This window comes from Mauremys mutica, unplaced genomic scaffold (assembly GCF_020497125.1).
Source record: "Mauremys mutica isolate MM-2020 ecotype Southern unplaced genomic scaffold, ASM2049712v1 Super-Scaffold_100166, whole genome shotgun sequence".
Classification (NCBI taxonomy): domain Eukaryota; kingdom Metazoa; phylum Chordata; order Testudines; family Geoemydidae; genus Mauremys; species Mauremys mutica.
The window spans coordinates 187,908-208,441 of record NW_025423279.1 but is presented as its reverse complement, the minus strand read 5'-3'; the positions used below and the strand labels follow the sequence as shown (position 1 = coordinate 208,441).

The window sequence follows — 20,534 nt, the reverse complement described above, 5'->3', positions numbered from 1 at the left end:
GGTGATAATGCTGTTTTTCTTCTCACTTATGTTACACTTTCTTAGGCTACTTTCTATCCAATTTCTGAAGATGCTCCATTGTCCATTCCCTGAGGGGCTAAGAGCAGAAAGTGCAGGAATCCCTGTACTCAGGGTCACAACCTGAGTCCAACCCAAGCCACTGAAAAAAACTCAAATGATGTTTCCTCCAGCAGGATCACAGAGCCACACAAAAAACCCCATGAGGAACAATCCTCCTCTGCCTTCATTTACCCCATCGCAACCCTCTCAGCAGCCGACTCTTGTGGGAAGGACACTGAGCTGATAGGAGCTCTGGCACAGAGACCAAGGGAGGGGTGTTACACCCTCTCAGTGTGAGCTGATCACATTCTGAGTCTGGAAGAGGAGGGAAAGGCGATGGCCACATGATGGGGCCAGTATGTACCACAACATGGTTCTTTTCTGTGGGATGACTCTGAACACTGACTGATCTCCACTCCCTTGGATTTGAAGAGATGTTTAGTTGTGCACTTAGGAGGCTGAAGCAATTTTATAGATGGTGACACTACGATTAAAGGGTTATTTAATGTTGTAGAAATTGTTAAAAACACTTAGCTTAAACTGGAACTGCCTGTTATTAAAGGCTGGTTTCCCCACCTCAGTTCCATAAGCTCTGCTAGAAACACCCTGGGTTCTCTCCTGCCTTGGTGGGAACTGGAGGGAATCGTCCCCTGCTGCCCTTGGCTCCAGGCTGGTTTTTCTGGGGAGGGGACGTGGAATTGATTTGTTCGCTGTTGAGAAGGGAGCCAGGCCAGTTCTCAGGGAACGAGAACTCCCAGCATCTTCCCAGCCCAGCCCAGGCTGCTGCCCTGTCCCAGCCTCTGTTCCCCTGGGGGCCCTGCATGTTTGACTCTAGAGCAGGCCGGGAGCAGCAGCTGAGGCAGAGGACAGCCTGGGCCGGGCAGATAAGAAGGAGTTTAGCAAGCAAAAAAGGTAAAATGGCAGTGGAGTATTACCTTGGACTCGACGGCATTTCTCCATTGGTCTGTCTGCTTTGGGGCAGGGACAATAACACGTCCTGCTGCATTCGTTATTTCAAAGGGCAGTTTAGGATTTTCATTCTCACACACGGTGCACAAAGCAGGACTCAACCTTTGCCGTCAACTAAACAAGCTGCTCACAGATTCTGGCAGCCACAATGAGCATTTGGGTGAGAGCTCAGACCTGCCCCTGTCCCAGAGGGAGACAGGGGTCATCTGTGTGGGGACTGGACCACTGACCTACCCGCTCCTAACTCCCAAACGTTCAGTAACTCTGGTATCAGTGCCTGTGAGTGTTATTTAAACCATAAGAAAAACCACACTGGGCTAGACCAAATGCCTATCTAGCTCTGAACCTTGTTTTCTGACAGTAGCCAATACCAGGTGCCCCAACAATCAGTCAACAAGGCACCACTGGGAGTTGAACCTAGGATCTTTTGTTTATGAAACAGATGTTTTAGCCAGCTAAGCCATGGTGCCTGGGGGTAGCTATAATACACTATCTGCCCACACCTGACTCCCTGCCATCACCACCAGGGCCTGACAAGCTTTGCTTGTGTTTGGATTCTGCAAAGCAGAGGAGCAGGTCAGGTTTTCCTTGCATGCTGTGTGTGAGTGAATCTTTGGCCAGGTCTGCACTACAAAGTTGTTTCAGCAGAATTATATTGCTCAGGTGTATGAAAAACACACAACGCTCTCTCGGTCGGTAGCTTGTGGCTGGTGAACACACTGCAATGCCATGTCTGGCGACAAAAGTGCCCTGTTTTGCTGACAAAATAAAACGACTTCAATGAGAAGGCTAGAGCTTTTTGCAGCAAACTTAAAGTAACAGAGTAAATGCTGCTGTTCATTATATCACCATAACTGGCCTTCCCCAGTATCCCAGAATGCCCGTCGTGAACTCGTCTGCCCTGCATTCCTGCTACAGAGCCATGGGCCCCTCCCCTTTCATCGCTCTGGGAAGTTCTGACAGCTGAGCCTGCTGCTCTGCTCCGGCAACCAGGAGCAAATCACCGCCGTGGAATGCTGCTCTCTCCCGCCCTGCGAACACAGAGCAGGGTGGTGGGAACTTCCTGACAGTGTAGGGGGGCCACTGGCATCCGAACTGTGACACGACCATAACACCCCTTCCCTCGAGGAGGCTCTTACCTTCTAAACAGGGACTTCTGTTTTCTAGTAAAATCACTAAAGGGAAGGAGAAAACTCGAAAGAGGTTCCTCCTGGCGCTCACGTACGTGAACCCGAATACTCTCTCTGTCCTCAAAGAGAGACCTGGAGAAGGAGACTTGCTGAAACAAAGCCACAGGGGTCTCTGAGGTTTCCCTGCCCCCTGGCCCCTGTCCTGCCTGGCTGATGTCAGCATCTCTCTGTGAGGTCACCACCTCCCCACCACCTTTGACCAATAGTCTGAGGTCCTGCAAAAGGCCTTTGTGATGTCACTGCCACACCCCTCCCTTGCTGTGCTAATGTCCTGCCCCTGCCCAGGCACTTTGGAGGTTTGAGATACTCCCTGTGGATCACCCCACTCAAGGAGCATTTGTTCTAGGCAGCAAGCCGGCTAGACAGGAAAACATCAGACGCTGCTCCCAATGCTACGCTCAGTTTTTCAGAAATTAGTCTACTTTATGGCCAGAAGAGAGCATTAGAGCATCTAATCTGACCCCCTGCATATCACAGGCCTCCTGTATGACACAATAACTACTTTTAGGGCAAACACATTCCAGAAAGGCGTCTAGTCTTCATTAAATGACATCAGGAGATGGAGAATCCACCACTTTCCCTAGAAGACATTTTTCTCCAGCCCTCAGAACATTTGGTGGCTCTTTGCTATTGAACGAGCTCAACCTGTTCAGCTTATCAAAAGAAGATTGAAAGGTGATTTCATTGAAGTGTTGAAGGGCCTTAATGGAGAGAAAATATTGGGTATGAAACGGCTCTTTAATCGAGCAGAGAAAGGCATAACAATGGCTGGAAGGTGAAAAGAGACAAATTCATATTACAACTAAGGCACAAATATTCAAAAGCGAGGATGATTCACCACAGGAACAAGCCCCCAAGGAAAGTGGTGGATTCTAATTTTAATTCCTTATGGATATTCTGTGTGTTTGTGTCTGCAGGGGAGGAACATGCTATATGCCCAGAGGACTTTATTCCTCCAGCCTGCAAGGACAGAGGGGATGTCAAGGAGTTACTCCTTCAATCCCCCCACAGAAAGGCCCTTCTTAGGAAAGGCAAAATCCTGGAGAGAAAGAGTAACACTGAACAAGACTCCAGAAAGACAGATTTTTATAATCATAGTGAGGAGTTTCTCAACTGACCAGGGACTTGAACCCTGGACCCTCAGATTAAAAGTCTGATGCTCTGCCAACTGAGCTAGCCAGGCTCACATACTAAAAGCCCACGTTGGTGCAGAGGTGAAGCTAGTCAAGAAAAAGCGAGACAGCCACAATAGGGGAAACCTGCTGCTCTCTCTCTCTTCCCAGCCCTGGCCTGGCTGGGTATTAGTGCTGGTTAAAAAGACGGGAAAATATCGGCATCTACCAGCCTTTCATAGCTGTACAAGACTCAGGCAGAATACAGAGGTGCCCATCTGCAAGTGCTGAATGGTTGGATTGGCTAATGCAGCCTGTAGACGTCCAGGACACTCTGGGATATACAGCCAAGTGTCCTGTATACCATCATTATTCAAAGGGATAATGATAATGGTAGCAAGGTTCACAACTGACTCAGCAGTTGCATACAAAGGTGCATGTTTGGCAGTTACGTTGGCTCAGGTTGGCCACCCCGGTCTAGATGTGGAAGTTACAACATTTAAACTTGAAAGAGGGGCCAATTTCTCCATCATTTCCCACCTTTACATCCAAACACGATGAAGGTAGCAGATAGAGCTAGAGCAGGTTATCTATGGGACCAAGTATATGCAGAGTATCCTCGACAGAGGTTTGTTCAACCTGTTCTTAAAAACCTCTGAGGACAGAGACACCACAGACGCCTTTGGGAGCCTATTCCTGAGCTTAACTGCACATTGGTGAAATAGGAGGCTGAGAAAAGCAACACTGGCTGTCAAAAAAAAACATCCCTCCCTGGTGCTTTAAGCAGTAGGTTCTGGCGTTTTAACAGCCATGGCCTGGGTTCAATTCCCCCTAAAAACGAGAAGTTTTTCAATGAAAATCTCCATTCATTTCGCATTTGAAATGGAAAGGAAAAGAGGGCTTCTTGTCCTTATCAACAAGGCAAAGAATGGCTTTTTTCTCAGTAAATATTTTTTAAAGGCGCTGACTCGACCTGAAGATCTCATTGCATTTGTATTTACAATGGAATGATTCTCTCTAGGATAGACAGAAATTCTTCAGCTAGACTCGGATTCCACAGGAATACGAGAAGCGATTGTGTCTAACACCAGCCTTTTTTTGGACAACAGTGATGTCCAAGTTTTCCATGGACATTTCCCTTCCAGCACCTCAGCCCCCGCCGACAATACAAGAAACTGAAATGCACAGAAAGTTTCTCACCATAGGATTCACTGACCAGGTCGGGGGAAAAGTTTTGCCATTTGAAGATGTTTGAATTCCCTCCAACTTCTCTCATACAAATGCTAAATAGTTGGTGGTGTAATGTTACAGGAGAGGTTGAAATTAGGCTATTTTGTCAGATAGAAGACAGTGATTGTGTCAGGAGTGGGATGTGAATGGAGCCTACAGCAACAAATGACAGTGTTAGGGGGCTTATTCCTTCACCCTCTTACTTCCCTGGTCCTTCTCACATGACCAGAGAGCAACAATACCCAAAGTCCAAAGGCGCAAACAATTTGATGTTTATTGGGGTGAACGTCCAGCAAGCACGATTCCAGTTTCCTTCCTCAGTGTCCCCTTCCCAGCTCTGACACCACAGAGCCTTGTCTGTGTCCCTGTTTCTGTTCCCATACCCGTTCCCATTTCCCACTGTAGCAAAACATGATCCCAATTCCCCCATCCCCAGTCCCTGGTCCCATTCCACTCCCCACCCCCCGCCTTCCTGATTGACTGCAGACTATATAGTAAAACCTGAGTTCTGCTTAGCTATTCCTTAACCAATCATTTTACTGAAATGTAACTAACCAATCCTAACATACTGTAACATGGTTATTTAACCAATTATATTCCACCACCTTCATTGGTTTACACCCAACAAAATGAATTATACAGCAGACAGAAACAATCACAGAACCAGACAGAGACCATGCAAATAAACATACAAAACAATACAGAAGGGAGGATTTCACAACTACATCTATACAGACATAAGGGTTTTCGAGCTGTGTCTATTGATAAGTGAGTTCTTGCCAGACAGGATGCTACCAAACTAAGTTTCTCTTTCTCTGGAGGTGATAGGAATATCAGGACAGGATTATATTCCTAACAGCCCAATAGCACCTTAGTTCAATGTGACTAGTTGGGAATGTGAGGATGTGACCATACACTTCCCACCTTATGGCTGCCTTTGCTGCCTAGCCGAAGAACCAGGCCTCAGACTGTCACAGTAAGGGTACGTCTACACTACGGGACTATTCCGAATTTGCATAAACCGGTTTTGTAAAACAGATTTTATAAAATCGAGTGCGCGCGGCCACACTAAACACATTAAATCGGTGGTGTGCGTCCATGGTCCGAGGCTAGCGTCGATTTCTGGAGCGTTGCACTGTGGGTAGCTATTCCCTAGCTATCCCATAGTTCCCGCAGCCTCCCCCGCCCCTTGGAACTTCCGGGTTGAGATCCCAGTGCCTGATGGGGCAAAAATCATCGTCGCGGGTGGTTCTGGGTAAATGTCGTCAGTCACTCCTTCGTCTGGGAAAGCAACGGCAGACAAGCATTTCGCGCCTTTTTCCCCTGGATTGCCCTGGCAGATGCCATAGCATGGCAATCATGGAGCTTTTTTTGCCGTTTGTGACTCTCACCGTATGTGTACTAGATGCCGCTCACACAGGCGATTCAGCAGCGCTACACAGAAGCATGCTTTTGCTTTTGCATGACAGCAGAGATGGTTACTAGCCATATTGCACCATCCAAATCCTTCCATAAATTGGAACTGAGGATGATCATGGCTACCAGTCCTTTTGTACCATTTGCTGCTAGTGCCCCTGGTCAATCAGCCAGGGGCGCAAAAGCCAAGAGTGGTTACTAGCCATATTGTACCTTCCATCGTTTTGTACCATTGGCTGCTGTCATAAGTGCCCCTGGCCGATCAGCCAGGGGCGCAAAAGCAAAAATTGGGAATGACTCCCTGAGTCAATCCCTCCTTTTTGGTATCTAAAAATAGAATCAGTGCTGCCTAATATAGGCAAGTGTGCTAAAGAACCACCTGCTCTGTGTCAGAGCCCGCAGAAATTATTATCTGTATGCTATTCACAGGGGGTGCTCCTGTAACAACCCCACCTGTTGATTCCGTTCTTCCCCCAGCCTTTCTTGGCTACCGTAGCATTGTCCCCCCACTTGTGTGATGAATTAATAAAGAATGCAGGAATAAGACACACTGACTTGTTAGTGAGAAATGAGTGGAAGGCAGCCTCCAGCTGCTATGATAGTCCAGACAGGACATTAAGCAGTGTGTAGGAGAGAAGCCCAGCATCCCACTGCTAGTCCAGGGGCAACTGAATCTTTTCTTTACACATGAAGGGTGGGGGCTGATGGAGCTCAGCCCCCTGTTGCTATGATGAGGATGGTTACCAGCCATATTGCACCATCCATCCACCAGAAAAAATTAGGGCCAATAGGCTGATGACGAGGACGGTTACCAGTCCTTTTGTACCATCAGCTGAGGCTGATGATGAGGATGGATTTCCATCTTTTTGCACAATCAGCTTATGCTGATGATGAGGATGGATTTCCATCATTTTGTACCATCAGCCGCCCATGACGGGGCGGGGAGCAAGGATGTTGGTGTTGAGTGCTGCACTATCGCGTCTATCTGCAGCATTCAGTAAAGATAGGGTGACATGTAAAAGAGTCAGAGGATTGTTTTACCTTTCGCTTCTGGGGGTGGGTGGGGGGTGGGTGAGTAGATTGCCAAGCTATGCCCTGACCCGCGGGCACTGTGTTTGACCCTAGAAGCATTTGGAGCTCAGCCAAGAATGCAAATAATTTTAGGAGGCTGCAGGAACTGTGGGATAGCTTCAGTCCTCCAGTCCATGTGCATCCATTTGATTCTTTGGCTTTCCGTTACGCTTGTCACGCTGCAGTGCGCTGAGTCCCTGCTATGGCGTCTGTCTGGAGATTTTTAAAAAAGGATTCTGAATTTCATCTTCTGTAACGGAGCGCTGATAGAACGGATAGAACGGATTTGCCTGCCCTTACAGCGATCACATCCGCATGGTCCATGCGGGAGCTCTTTTTTTATTTTGATTTCGGACTGCATCGCCACCCGTGCTGATCGGAGCTCCACGCTGGGCAAACAGGAAATATTCAAAAGTTCGCGGGGCTTTTCCTGTTTACCTGACCACTGCATCCGAGTTCAGATTGCGGTCCAGAGCGGTCACTGGTGCACTGTGGGATAGCTCCCGGAGGCCAATACCGTCGATCAGCGTCCACACTAACCCTAATCCGATATGTTAATACCGATACTAGCGTTACTCCTCTCGTTAGGGAGGAGTACAGAAACCGGTTTAAAGAGTCATTAAAATCGATATAAGGTGCCTCCTAGTGTGGACGGTTTTGGCGTTAAATCGGTTTTACGCTCCTAAAACCGATTTAAACGCCTAGTGTAGACCAGGCCTAAGAGAAGGCCATTACACAGACAGACAGTGATTTTTTATTCTTTCTTTTATATATTTATAACTAGCTAAGTGATAAAAATACACCTAAATTCTTAAAGTACAGGCCTTTGCAGACTGGCCTGAATCTCTGTATCCTAACAGTCCTCCAGGTCAGGCAGCCTCTGGGTAAGGGGGTGGGGACTCAGATCCTCCCGATGGCCAATTCCACCAGGGTCATGTATAAACCAGGTAAGTTCCTCACAATAGCCAGACCAGATGCCCCCTGTACACTTGCGCTCTGTCCTCATTGCTTCTCTCTCTCCCTTCCCCCCATCTCTGCTGTTCCCCCTCTGGGCTTTCTCAGCACCTGGCCCCACAGCACTTCCAGCCAGTCAGAGACTGCATGTTCTAGGCCTCATCCTGTGGATGTGGCCTCTCTCCTGATTGCTAAGGAAAGGAACCTTTCCAGGAAATGGCCACAGCTTCTGGGAATCCGCATGTGGCTGTGAACAGAGTTTGGCTCCTGGCACACCAGGCAACTTAAAAACCAAGCACCCAGACAGGGGCTTGAACCCTGGACCCTCAGATTAAGAGCCTGATGCGCTACCAACTGAGCTACCTGAGCTTGTTGAAAAAAATCTTCACCATTCAGCACAAGAGTGAGCAGGCAGGCAAAAGAGAGTCAAAAAAAGTCCCAGGAACCCCTCCTCTTTTTCTGCACAGCCACTGCCTGTCAGAAGGATTCCTCCTCCTCCTCAGGGAGACTAAATCTCTGTGCCTAGATAGCCGGTCCATCTGCTGCACCTCAATCCCCCATGCCCGAGCCTCCCTGCCAAAGCCCTGCACCTGGCCCCATACAATTAAGTCTCACGTGTCGCTGGGAACTTAACTTCTTGTGCCCAGAGCGTCTCGGCCCCCCTCAGTAGATGACCTGAGAAACACAGTGTCCGGCTTTTCCAAAGAAGTGTTTAGACCCACTCATCATGTGGCCTAAAGGATGAGGCATCTCCCTGTGGATCGGATGATTCAGGATTTGAGTCCCCTCGTGGTTGTGCTCACTTTGTGCTGCAAGTCCTGCTTTCTTCACAGCTGGAACCTCTTCTTGGTCACTCAACTCAGTGCTCTGGCTTCAGCTAGAGCCCCGGGAAGGAGTTGGGGGTTGGGTGTCACAAAGGCTGGGGCATGAGCCCCAGGTGCTTCCAGTCTCACCTTTGCCCTTCCTGACTTGCCAAAGAAAATGGGCGGCTCCACTACCAAAGTGAGCAGCTGGGGTGGGAACCATAAGAGGCCCCACCAGGGGGGCTGGCCCTGCTTTCCTACCTTCTTCTGATGTTGGCCACAGAGCATCAGCAGCTGATCTGCAGGTGGCCTGTGGGTGGCCTTCAGTGGGGTTCAGCACAGCAGGGAGCAGGCTGGCCCTGTGGCTGTCTGCTGGCCACACATAAGCATGGTCCTCCCCTCCTCTTGCCCTGGCCTCAGTTGCTTTTAAGCCTTCCCTTGGAGCAGTCAGCACCAGCTGCCTCTGCTCTAGGTGCCCAGAGGAGGAGAGGTGCTGGGCTCCCGCCTGCCCAGCCCATGAAGCCTGGCCCTGCTTCCTTCAAGCACAGAGGCAAGTGCCCAGGGGACTGTCAGTCTCAGGGTCCTGATTTCCCATTGGCCCTTCCCCCTTCTATTGGGACTGGGAACTAGCCAACCAAACCCCCCACTAAGCTTTAGTAAGGGGCCAACAGTCCCTTACATGAGCCGACCCCATGAGGGTCACTGATGTGCAGAGAAGGCAGCACGAGCTGGTCCCATGGTGTAACGGGCAGCACTCAGGACTCTGAATCCTGCACTCTGAGTTCAAATCTCAGTGGGACCTTGTGTTGGCTTGTGGTAAAGCCCTGGAGCTCACAGTGCTCAACTTCCCTGTCTCCAGCTGTTGTAAGAGCCAGTCTCCCCCCTCCTGCTGGGTGACTCACACTTCCTAGAGCCAGGCCTTTGGCTGGGATGGCCACAATGGGTTGCGGCTCTAGAACTTGCTACCCGGATGGTTGCTGCTTCACCTGAGGCCCACAAGTTTGGCCCTTGTGCTTCCTGGCACCCACATGGGGCTTGAAGAAAGGAGGGTCAGGGCTGGGATTGATAGTCAGGGCTTGGCAGAAGGGAGGAAGAGCCCCACACACCTTCCCTCCTCCTCTGGGCACCTAGAGCAGAGGCGGCCCAGCTCTGTCTGCTGGACACCTCGGCAGAGTAGGTGAGTTCATGTAAATACAGTCTGGTCCCAAAGCCTCCCCCAACCCTGGCTCGTCACTAGCTGTCAGGGGAGAGCTCATCCACACCTTGCTTCCAAATCGTCATTTGAAATTCTGAGGTTGGCCAACATTGCGGAAACCAATGGACCGACATTGTCAGCAAACACAACAGCTGGGTGAGGAATCCTGGCTTTGTCCAGACTTTCCAACCCTATTTTACTTTCTCAGGTACAAGTATTTTTCATAGGTTGGAGCTGCTTTTAAAGTGTGTGTTAATGTTTCAATTTCAATTCAGATTTGCAACCAATGACAACATTGGCAGCGCTGCATGTAACTACCTGACCACTGGGGGGTGTTGGGGAAATTCGGGGGAGGGGGTGCACAGCCCCCTGGCTGGGGGTGGATAGGGAATGCCGGTTTCACTGAATTGAGTCTCCTACTGCAGCACCTCAGTAGGTCACATCAGAGAGGAGCTGCAGTGTCTAGGCAGTGGGATGCCTGTGCCTTTAAGAGCCCAGCCCTGGGAAGCCCCTGCTGAGAGGTGCTGCCTGTGGGAGGGGAAATAGAAAAGCCCCTCTGCTCCCCCCACCCAGTTTTTGCAAACACTGGAGTCTCAGCCCCCCGGGGTAACTGTTACCCCTCTGCCCCTGCCTGTGCCGGGGTTTAACCCTCTGGCAGCGCCTCCCCCTGGGCTGAACTCCGGCTCCTTCCCCCCTCCCTGACTTTGCCCTTCAGCCCCTCTCCTAACGCTGCCTCCAGCTGCTTGACCCCCCGACCAGTCAATTTCCACCCCCTGCTCAGACCCTGACCACCCCCCTCCTCTGATTTGCCCCCCTTTGCCCCTTTTTAATCCCTGTAAAAAGTAGGGGGAGCTGGGTCCCATTCTCAGGGGGGGCAGGGCTCCTGGCCCCTCCCTGCCCAATGCTCAAAGCGCCCCAAGATCTTGCGGATGTTTGCCGAGTGCTGCAGGGTCACCTGCAGGGGGGAGAGATACGTGGTTAGGGGGTGATGCAGCCAAGGATGCCTCACCCAAAACTGAGATGCAGCCACCTCTGGGGTGAGTTACACAAGTCAGCAAATGAATTTGGAACAGGAAATGCACCGAAAGGACCAAGGCAGCTGCAGGAGGTGGAGAAAACCAGAAAAAGCAGGAGCCCTGGATCCCAGCCCTGCCCCTCCCTCACTCTACCCACTAACCTCCACTCCCAGAGTTGGGGGGAGAACCCAGGAGTCCTGGTCCCCAGCCTTGCCCACTCCCATATTCCATTCAACCACTGCTCCCCCAATTGCACGGCAGCGCCATGGGGCACACCGGGACCTGCCTGTTTGCACAGGACGGGCGATGCCAGTGCCCCAGGGTGGGGAGAGATGATGCTAAGGGAGAAGCAGGCAGCAGACACCCCCACGACAGAGAAAGAAGTGCTAGGGGGCGCCGTGCTGCAAGGAGTGAGGGGGGTTGGCAGGGAATGGGAGGATCTCCCCTCACAGCAGGTGCATCTGTCTCCCCCGCAATTCCTCCCCAGCCCTACCCCGGCCCAGGCTAATCCGGGCCCAGCTACCAGGGTTACATTTGGCCTGGATTCCCCAGCTGCTGGGGGAGGGGCGTGGGGCTGGGGAGCATGAGCCTCTATTCCCCCTTCCCCCAACACAGCTGCATGGGAACTGACCAAAGGAGCCTGCAGCACTGCTGCCTAGAGGAAACTGAGGCACCAGCCAGTGATAGGCCTTGACGACAGATCACCAACAGATGACCCTGCTTCAACTAGATTGTGGCAAAGATTCAAAAACAGTGAACGTTAAAACTCACCAAACGCCCGTCAATCCATCCTCATCGTCGTAACCGCTCGTTATACTCCACACCCGAACGTAGCCCTCATATGGACAACATACCCTCCTAACTCAGTGTCTGAACGTAAACCTTTTACCCCCAGTCGGGGCTATTGCAGATTATGTATTCCTTAGGCCACCCCATTTTAAACCGAACTTCGCACCCCTTGGGTAAGCTGTACGTTGTTCCCTGAGCACCAGAAACTTCTACGCCTAAACGCTGTACCGTACACTGTTTTTTTCTTTGAACGTCATCTAAATAAAATGTTGATATTTGTTTGAGATCCCGGCTGCTGTTCCTTTGCAAGGCGTGTGTGTTTGCTCCGGGTTTTAGTCTGCTAATACAGCGGGGGGGGGGGGGGCGATTGAGCCAGATGCGCTTGCCTGCTGCAGACACGGATCCAAGGCTGAACCTCATCCCCCACAAGCTGAAGGCTTAACTGAAAACAGTTTAAGAAGTGCTCCCGTCTCCGGAACTCAGCTACCCAGCTCCCAATGGGGTCCAAACCCCAAATAGATCCCTTTTACCCTGTAGAAGCTGTAAAATCCTGTGACCAGGGCAGCTGCCTAGCAGCCTGCGCATCTGCCTGCCAGCGCGAGAGCGCGTAAGGCACTAATCCGGATAGTGGCGGCTAGGTGGCAGGGGGAGAGTGTGAAGAATCAGCAGAGTGGCGCAGCGGGAGCGTGCTGGGCCCATAACCCAGAGGTCGCTGGATTGAAACCATTCTCTGCTACGCGTGCGCTTGTTTATTTTCCTTCTGGGCCTTCAAGCTAGCCGGTGACTAGCAGAGCACCAAGAGCCTAGGCCGTGAGGCAAGAGGTGGCTGAGGCGAAGCGGCCTGCCAGGGAGCTCCCCGGCACCTCTGGCTGCCTGGGCTGAAGGCAAGAGGCAGGCTTAGGCGTGGTGAGGGCCTCCTGTCCTGGAATGAGGCTGCAGTGCTTCCTGGTCCCCTTTTCCCACTCACACCGGCAGGCGGCTGCTGCGGGAGAACACGAGGGAGGCTCTCGGGGCGCTAGGCAGCGCTGTGTGTGTGGCTGTCAGGGGAAAGAGCCGAGGCTCCTGACTCGACCTGCCATTGACTCGCGTGGCTCTGCGCGCCATCAGCCGGGGCGGGCCAGGCTGCGGACGTGACTCAGGCTTGGGCCGCATGGCCGCACTTTCCTGACGAGGCATGAGGCAGGCCAAGAGCTTTGCACAGCGTACAGGGAAGTGGGAGGGAGGCGTCTTTGAGCCGGTGTGTCTCCTCCGCTTCTCCCTTGCTGCTTGGGCCGAGGCGGGAAGGGAGCGAAATGTTCCCGGCTGAAAGTTTTTGTCCTCGGCCTTGAGGAATAAGCCTGAGCCTCCGGCACGGCTGCTGGCAGATGGGTTTCTGAATGGCATCCAGCCCGCTCTTTGGACCACCAGCTGAAAGCACTGAGGCCCAGAGGCAGCAAAATGGGACCTTTGAGGTTCCCCCACAGGCCTCGGGGAAGCAAGGAAACAGCAAAGGCTTAGCGTCATCCCTGGGTGGGCTCGAACCACCATCCTTTCGATTAACAGCCGAACGCGCTGACACATTGTGCCACAGAGACACGGAGAGCCAAGGCTGTATTGAGCACAAAAGCCGGGAATCAGCTCAGGGTACGGTATAGCACATGCATGCAGTGGTTAGACAAGCAACAGCAAGGAACTGGACTGGTATGGAGCGAAAGTTCTGTGGGAAGGAACCGAAAATAGCAACGGGGCTGTGGTACAGCGCTCGCATACACTTTCTTTGGCCTGTTTTGCTGGAAGAGTTAGCAGAGCGAGATTGTTAGTCACAGGACAGTGGGTGGGTTTATGGAAATTCTGGACTCTGGGACCAGAGGGGGCACATGCACCACCTCTGCAACTGACGTTTGCTATCTCACTCCATAACAACACACCTTTTACCTCTCAGGACCAAAATACACCGTGAAAGAGATCTAACGGCATAAGCTTAGGGTAAGCAACTGCAGCCCTAACAACAATTTGAAGAGATTCAAAACCGCCTCTGTCTTTCCACACCAGGGACAGCAGAAAGGACATCAGTAGCACCTGCAAGAGACCAACAAACAGACTCCTTGGGCATTCTGACTCTATCTTGCCATCCAGGTGTAGTAAAAGCTGCTGTAACACGCAAGCTTTGTATGTTCTTTAGGGCTAACCCTAGCCAAACAGCTGGGATCCCTTGCTGATGCTTAGAAAGTGTGCCGTCTCCCTGAAGTCCAAGCAACATCGGGTGGGAACAACGGTTTCTTCCTGACAGGGATTTTTATTCCATTCCCCCAGAGCTCAAGCTGATGGGGGCAAGTGTTTGTGCAGGGCTCTGCCTCCTCGTAGGTGTGTGAGGGGGAGCCATCAACGAAGTCTTTTGTCCACGGATGATCCACTGTGGCTTCTCTGATGTCTCAGTCAGGGCCTTCTCTTGTTGGAAAGGAGATGACGCCTCTTCTGGTAAACTAGCATTTCACACTTGGTAATGCTTCTCTCCTGACTGGTGGCGGGGCGGCGGCAAGGGGGTTTACAGCTTTAGTGCCAATGCTTATATATCACCTTACAACATGGGCTACGTCTATTATAGGTGAGAATAATGCATGCAGCAACTCACGAGCTTGTCATAAACTCTAAACACGTTTTATAAAGCTAATGCCTGTTTTAACAACACTAACAAACAGGTGAGCAAGACTAGTTTCCAGCCATGCGTTTGTCACTTTTCAGTAAGCCCTAGGGGCACCTGGTCTGCCAGTGTCAGAAGAGGATCTGCCCTCTCTTATCCCCAGGTGTCTGTACTGGGAGCAGTACTGTTCAACTTATTCATAAATGATCTGCGGAAAGGGCTAAACAGTGAGGTGGCAAAATTTGCAGGTGATACGAAATTGCTCAAGATAGTTAAGTCCCAGGCAGACTGCCAAGAGCCACAAAGAGATCTCACAAAACTGGGTGACGGGACAACCGAATGGCAGATGAACGTCGATGCTCATAAGTGCAAAGTAATGCACATTGGAAAACATAATCCCAACTATCCCTATAAAACGATGGGGTCTAAATTAGCTGCTACCACTCGAGAAAGAGATCTGGGAGTCGTTGTGGATAGTTCTCTGAAAACATCCACTCAATGTGCAGCGGAGCGTTGGGAATCATTAAGAAAGGGACAGGTAATAAGACAGAAACTATCATATCGCCTCAATATCAATCCATGGTACGCCCACATCTTGAATACTGCATGCTGATGCGGTCGCCCCAATCTCAAAAAAGATATATGGGAATGGGAAAGATTCAGAAACGGACAACAAAGATGATGAGGGGATATAGACCAGCTTCCATCTAAGAAGAGATTGATAAGATTGGGACTTTTCATCTTGGAAAAGAGACGACTAAAGGGGGATACGAGGGAGGTCTATAAAACCATGACCGGCGTGGAGCAAGTAAATAAGGAAGAGTTATTTACTCCTTCTCATAACACACGAACTAGGGGTCACCAAATGAAATTAATAGGCAGCAGCTTTAAAACAAACAACAGGAAGTCTTGCTTCACGCACCACACAGTCAACCTGTGGAACTCTTTGCCAGAGGATGTCGCGAAGGCCAAGACTGTAACAGGGTTCAAAAAAGCACTAGATAAATTCATGGAGGATAGGTCCATCTATGGCGCTTCGCCAACGGTATCCCTAGCTAGGTATCCCTGTTTGCCAGAAGCTGGGCATGGGCGACAGGGGATGGAGCACTTGATGATTCCCTGTTCTGTTCATTCCCTCTGGGGCACCTGGCATTGGCCGCTGTCAGCAGACAGGATACTGGGCTAGGTCTTTAACTTTGACGGGTAGCTGGGAAGACGGTAAATCAGACAGAACCCGTTGGACAAACCTCTTCATTTCCTTGTTATTTCCTGACTCCTTTAATTCTTTTCCTTTTCCTTATTTCCCAGCAGACCGACTAGCCACCAGATTTGGGTGCTAGCAGAGGGACCCGACGAGCTCCTTCTTTTCGGCAGTGTTGAACATGCCAGGGCACAGTCAGATTCTGGATGCTCATCTGAATGTAACGCCTAGCTCTCACCTTTATTTCTGTTTCTTAGCTCTTTTGGGCCATCGATCTTTGGTCTGACCCGTAGGATCCCTGCATTAGGAGAGATGGCTAATTAATGAGCCCATAAACCTTGGAAATCAAATGAAACCTGAAATCCGTAGAAGACCTCGAAAGGCCCTTGGGGGGTGGAGTGCGAGCTGAGGAAGAGTTCCCTGCACAGCTTACCTCTCCATTCTCGTTTTCCTGTCCTGAGCGCAAAAGCCAGGAAGCAGCTCCGGGTAGGGAGGGGATACCATATGTGTGCAGTGGTTAGACAGGAAACAGCAAGGAACTGGACTCGTATGGAGTGAAACTGTAAGCATCTTCTGTATGCCTGATGACTGCAGGTTTGAGAGAGTTATGTGGGAAGTGGAGGCTTTCGGTGGGCTTTCAGAGGAAATGTAATGGAAAGGCAGCCGAAAGTGGAATCCCAGCTTTTTAAACAATCCTCCCCTAACACACCAAACAGCTCAGGTCTAGTTACACATTGAAAATTAGAATAAAGTTACAGCAAGATTTCATCATAAATGAAGTCAAAGCCTAAAGATTTCAGAACGCAACTGCTATAAGGAGCCACGAGGGAAGCAATACAAAGTCAACCTGGCCTCAGAGAAAGGCAGTTAAACAATTTCTCTTTTTTAAAGCAGCATAATCTCCCCAAACGGAAGGGCCCTGTTCCCGGAGAAGGGTCCTGGAGAGGGTTTTCCTCGTTGGTGCCGGCCATCCACCTCCCCGAAAGGCGGGAGCTAGGTCGACGGAAGAATTCTTCCGACCAAGGCGCGGACTGATGTAGCCGCGCCGATTTACGTTCCCCGTGCAGCCCAGGCCCGAGGGTCGGTGCGTGCTGAACAGTTAAGTCAAAACAGCTCCGTCCGTCAGAGGTGTGCAAAAGGGAAAACCTGCTCCTGGGCGACTCGGCCACGCCGCCCTAACCCGAGAGCATAGCTAAAGGGCATTCGAGGAGGCGATGGGTGGGCCTCAAGCGACGGAAAGCCCTCCTCCAGCACGGGGTTGTGACAGCTTAGTCTCCGTAGCACAGACAGGGTGGCCACCAAGAGACAGGAAAAGACAGCGAAAGCCAAAGCGGCCCCAGGGCAGGGGACGAGGCTGCCTGTTGGACGAGGGGACCAGGTGGGACAGGCGTTTTGGACAGGCCGTCCTCCCGTCAAAGAAGGAAGAGCCCGAGAAGAAGGGCCAGGCAAGAAGCTACAAGCAGGGAAAGAAGCAGAGCAGGCAGGCAGCTCCCCTTAGAGCCAAGGAAGGCACCGGTCCAAGCCCCCCAAAAGCAGACTAGAGAGCAGATCAGCTGCAAAAGACCAGGGAAAACCAAGAACACAGAAAGAGCCTTATAAGACCCAAGTAAAGTTTCAGAGCTGAGCTTTGCTTACAAAGAGGAACGTGTGACAAAGATACCTAGAAGTACAGGGCCTGTGGAAAAGAGCACTCCCAAAGGCCCAGACTAATAACTGCTTTCCTGAAAATCTGCTTTGCAGTGCACTAAGCCTAAACAGCCCACTGTTGGTTTTCTGTTGTTCAAACCAATCCCCAGGGGAGAGCGCGAACGCAGTCCCCCACTACCACAAATTATGCAGTCAAGTTTCCCGCATTTGGGGAAATCGCAGAAGTCAACACACCCGCAGTGCAATGGATGAGCCTCACCCTGGGAAAACCACCTTTGTGATCATGGTATCTCCCCTGCCAGGTAAGTATGAGTTCCTGCTGCCCGGCCGCCGCCCGCCCTCGCTCGCCCCGCACTTATAACACATGGGGCGGACCGCCGCGCCCCCACCGCCGGCCTCGCCCACACCGGCCCCCACTGCCGACAGCTGCCCCGACGCGGCCCCCGGAGACCGTCCCTTCCCCACGCCGAGCTCCCGGAGCCAAAGTCGGGCCCTGCCTGGCAGCCTGCGTCTGCTCCCACAATGCTCTGCTCGCACATAGATCTGCATACCCGCTCCCGCGGCTCCGCCCCTCCGCTCGGGCCCCTCCCCCTGCCTGCCCGGGCCGCCGCTCTTGCGTGCTCAGCTCTTTGAGCTCAGATGGGGTGTAGTGCTCAGATCGAGTGCGACAGACCTTAACTTTGCCATGTGAGGGTGCGGAGAAAAAAAAAAGCCGGCGGCAGAGCCAAAAAAAAAAGCCAGAGGCTCCGCCCCACCCCGGCGGCAGTGGCACAGCCCCGTCTCCACCCAACTCTTGGCTCCAACCCCCGATACACCCCCAGCTCCCCCATCCCCTCACTCCTGGGCCCAGCCTGTGCTCCGTGCTCTGCAGCCGAACCGCGCTCCAGGTCCCTCCTGCAGCTCCCGGGCAAGGGGCAAACCAGGCAGCCGGGCCCAGGCCCTCCCGGCAGGAGGGTGTCTGCCCCACGTGTGTCTCCGCCCCCCGCCCACATGGGTCCTGCCCGCTCCGCACTGCCCCCAGCCCCACTGCACTGCCCCGCAGGCTCCAGGGCTGGAGCAGCCTCCATGCTGCGCTCCCGGCCATGGCCATGGCCCGTGTGCACACCTGGGAGGGAGGAGGATGCCGCATGCTTGGGGAAGAGGCAGGGCCAGGCAGGGATTTGGGGAGGGATCCAATGGGGCAGTGAGGGGGTGGGGCTGGGGGCAGGGCCAGGGTGGGGATTTGGGGAGGGATCCAATGGGGGAAGGAGGGGGCAGAGTCGGGGGGGGCGAGTGTCCCTCCGGGCTCTGCCTGTGTGCCGGAGCAGACGGCAAAACTGTTTGTTTGTCCAGTGTCCCGACCAAGCATCGGTCGGGACGCAGGACAAACAAGCAAATATCGGGACAGTCCTGATAAAATCGGGACGTCTGGTCACCCTATGTCAGGCTTCAAGTTGAGAATCATTTCCCCTTCCCGCTCTGTGGGAGGGGAGACTGTTAAACACGCTCTCTGTGCGACTGCACATGGCTAAGCAAAGAGAACAAACCCGCAATCCCCCCTGTGCTTTGGGAGCCAGGTTTGCGGTGGGAATTCTGTAGTTAGATGATTTCATGCCTGGGCATTGTGATTCTTTGCCAGTTTCTCTGGCATTGGGGTAGTTTTGTGCTCACAGCTGTGATGGCCGAGTGGTTAAGGCGTTGGACTCGAAATCCAATAGGGTTCCCCTGCGCAGGTTCAAATCCTGCTCACAGTGAGGCCTGTGATTTAGCCAGTCTCTCACTGGGGCAATACCTCTGTACAGCTCCCTGAGACACTCTCAATTCTCTCCACACCCCAAATAAATCCTGTTCTGCTCCTTTCCTAGAGATCCCTGGGACACCCCCTCACACTGTGTCCCTGAGGGGTCTGGCAAACTCTCAGCACCTGAAGCCTCTGCCACTCACCTGGTGCCCCATAGATCAGCCATAGCCCTGGTTCTGCTCCTCTCTCTAGAGTGCGAAAGGAGCCAAGTCAGCAACTCCATGGGAGCTATGGGGCTGCAGAACCAACAATTAAAAAATAGGTGCTCAGTGCCCACTGGCAGCCAGATCTCCCTGCCCCCTTCAACTACAGGCCTTGCTGACAAGCTTCTCCTCTTCCCCTTCAGCACCTCCCACTTGCCAGTGATCAGCTGTTCAGTGGGGGAGAGGAGGAGAGATGGGAAGATGTGGGAGAGGGAGAGGAATGGGGTGAGCTGGGACAGGGGTGGGGGATTGCGGGAAGGGGTGGAGTGGGGGCAGGGCCTGGGGAGGAAAGGGGGGATTTGTCCCAGACCCCGGATCCCTCTAGGGTCGGCCCTGAATGGAAGCACTGACTATCACAGTGACAATACAACTGACCAGCATTGTGGGGAGGCTGAGGGAGATCCGCACTCACCAGGTCTCTTCTCTCCCCCACGGTGAGCCAGACACTGCTCTCTCCTGGCTCTCACTCTAGCAGCTGGACGCCAAGGAGCTATTTCCCCACAGGAAGTGCATTGAGTGCCCCTGTGGTGCTGGGGGCTGGCGCTGCTGCTGCCTGTGGTGCTGGCAGGGGGGCTGATGTCTGCACAGACTCTCAGCTGCCAGGCCGGAGGGGGCACTTGGGACCTTACCAGACTGGCTCAGTGAAGACGGGGGGTTGACAGAGCAATACAGACGCTCTCCAGAGCACGGAGCAGCATCTGCCCATGCAGCCAGGCAATGAGCATTTCCCACAGCCTGGAGCCGAGGGGGAGGTGGCAGCTGCTGTTCCAGCTCCTCGGGGACAGGCCCTGTCAGCCAACAGCCACTTCTTACTCCCCACAGCTAAGGGCGCCGGGTTCCTCCGGTGGGGGTGTGGAGCAGCCGTTCGTTTTCCTGTTCTTTTTGTGTGCAACTGCTGACAAAAACATCCCAGACAGACAAGGAGCAGGCCAGACTACTATCACATGGCTGCCAAAGTAGCTCAGTTGGGAGAGCGTTAGACTGAAGATCTAAAGGTCCCTGGTTCAATCCTGGGCTTTGGTAGGTCCTCTGATCCCCTTTGTGCAGGAGGTGGCTTGTTCTCTGGGAGCACAGCCGCAGGCAGCAGGTTGGTATAACTTTTGGTGGTGCCCCCCCGCTGCCGCCCTGGAAGCCGATACAAAATGAAGCTACAATGCGTCGGCACCACAAGATTACAATGGTCAATTAAAAGTGGAAAGTCAGAAGCAGCACTTGCCTGCTTCAATATACGACATTATATTTTGTTGCACCTGTTGTGACAAAGTGGGAATGTTCTTA

General features: G+C 52.4%; 5 non-coding genes across 5 annotated transcripts; 3 read left to right on the top strand and 2 right to left on the bottom strand.

Moving 5' to 3' along the window:
* Window positions 1-8,298: 8,298 nt before the first annotated feature.
* TRNAK-CUU lies at window positions 8,299-8,371 on the bottom strand. Its single transcript has one exon. It is a non-coding gene; the product is annotated as a tRNA-Lys (tRNA).
* Window positions 8,372-9,535: 1,164 nt separating this feature from the next.
* TRNAQ-CUG lies at window positions 9,536-9,607 on the top strand. Its single transcript has one exon. It is a non-coding gene; the product is annotated as a tRNA-Gln (tRNA).
* Window positions 9,608-17,419: 7,812 nt separating this feature from the next.
* LOC123359656 lies at window positions 17,420-17,583 on the bottom strand. The gene has a single exon (XR_006575903.1). It is a non-coding gene; the product is annotated as a U1 spliceosomal RNA (small nuclear RNA).
* Window positions 17,584-18,924: 1,341 nt separating this feature from the next.
* On the top strand, window positions 18,925-19,006 carry TRNAS-CGA. Its single transcript has one exon. It is a non-coding gene; the product is annotated as a tRNA-Ser (tRNA).
* A 1,200-nt stretch (window positions 19,007-20,206) lies between these two features.
* On the top strand, window positions 20,207-20,279 carry TRNAF-GAA. Its single transcript has one exon. It is a non-coding gene; the product is annotated as a tRNA-Phe (tRNA).
* Window positions 20,280-20,534: the final 255 nt, after the last annotated feature.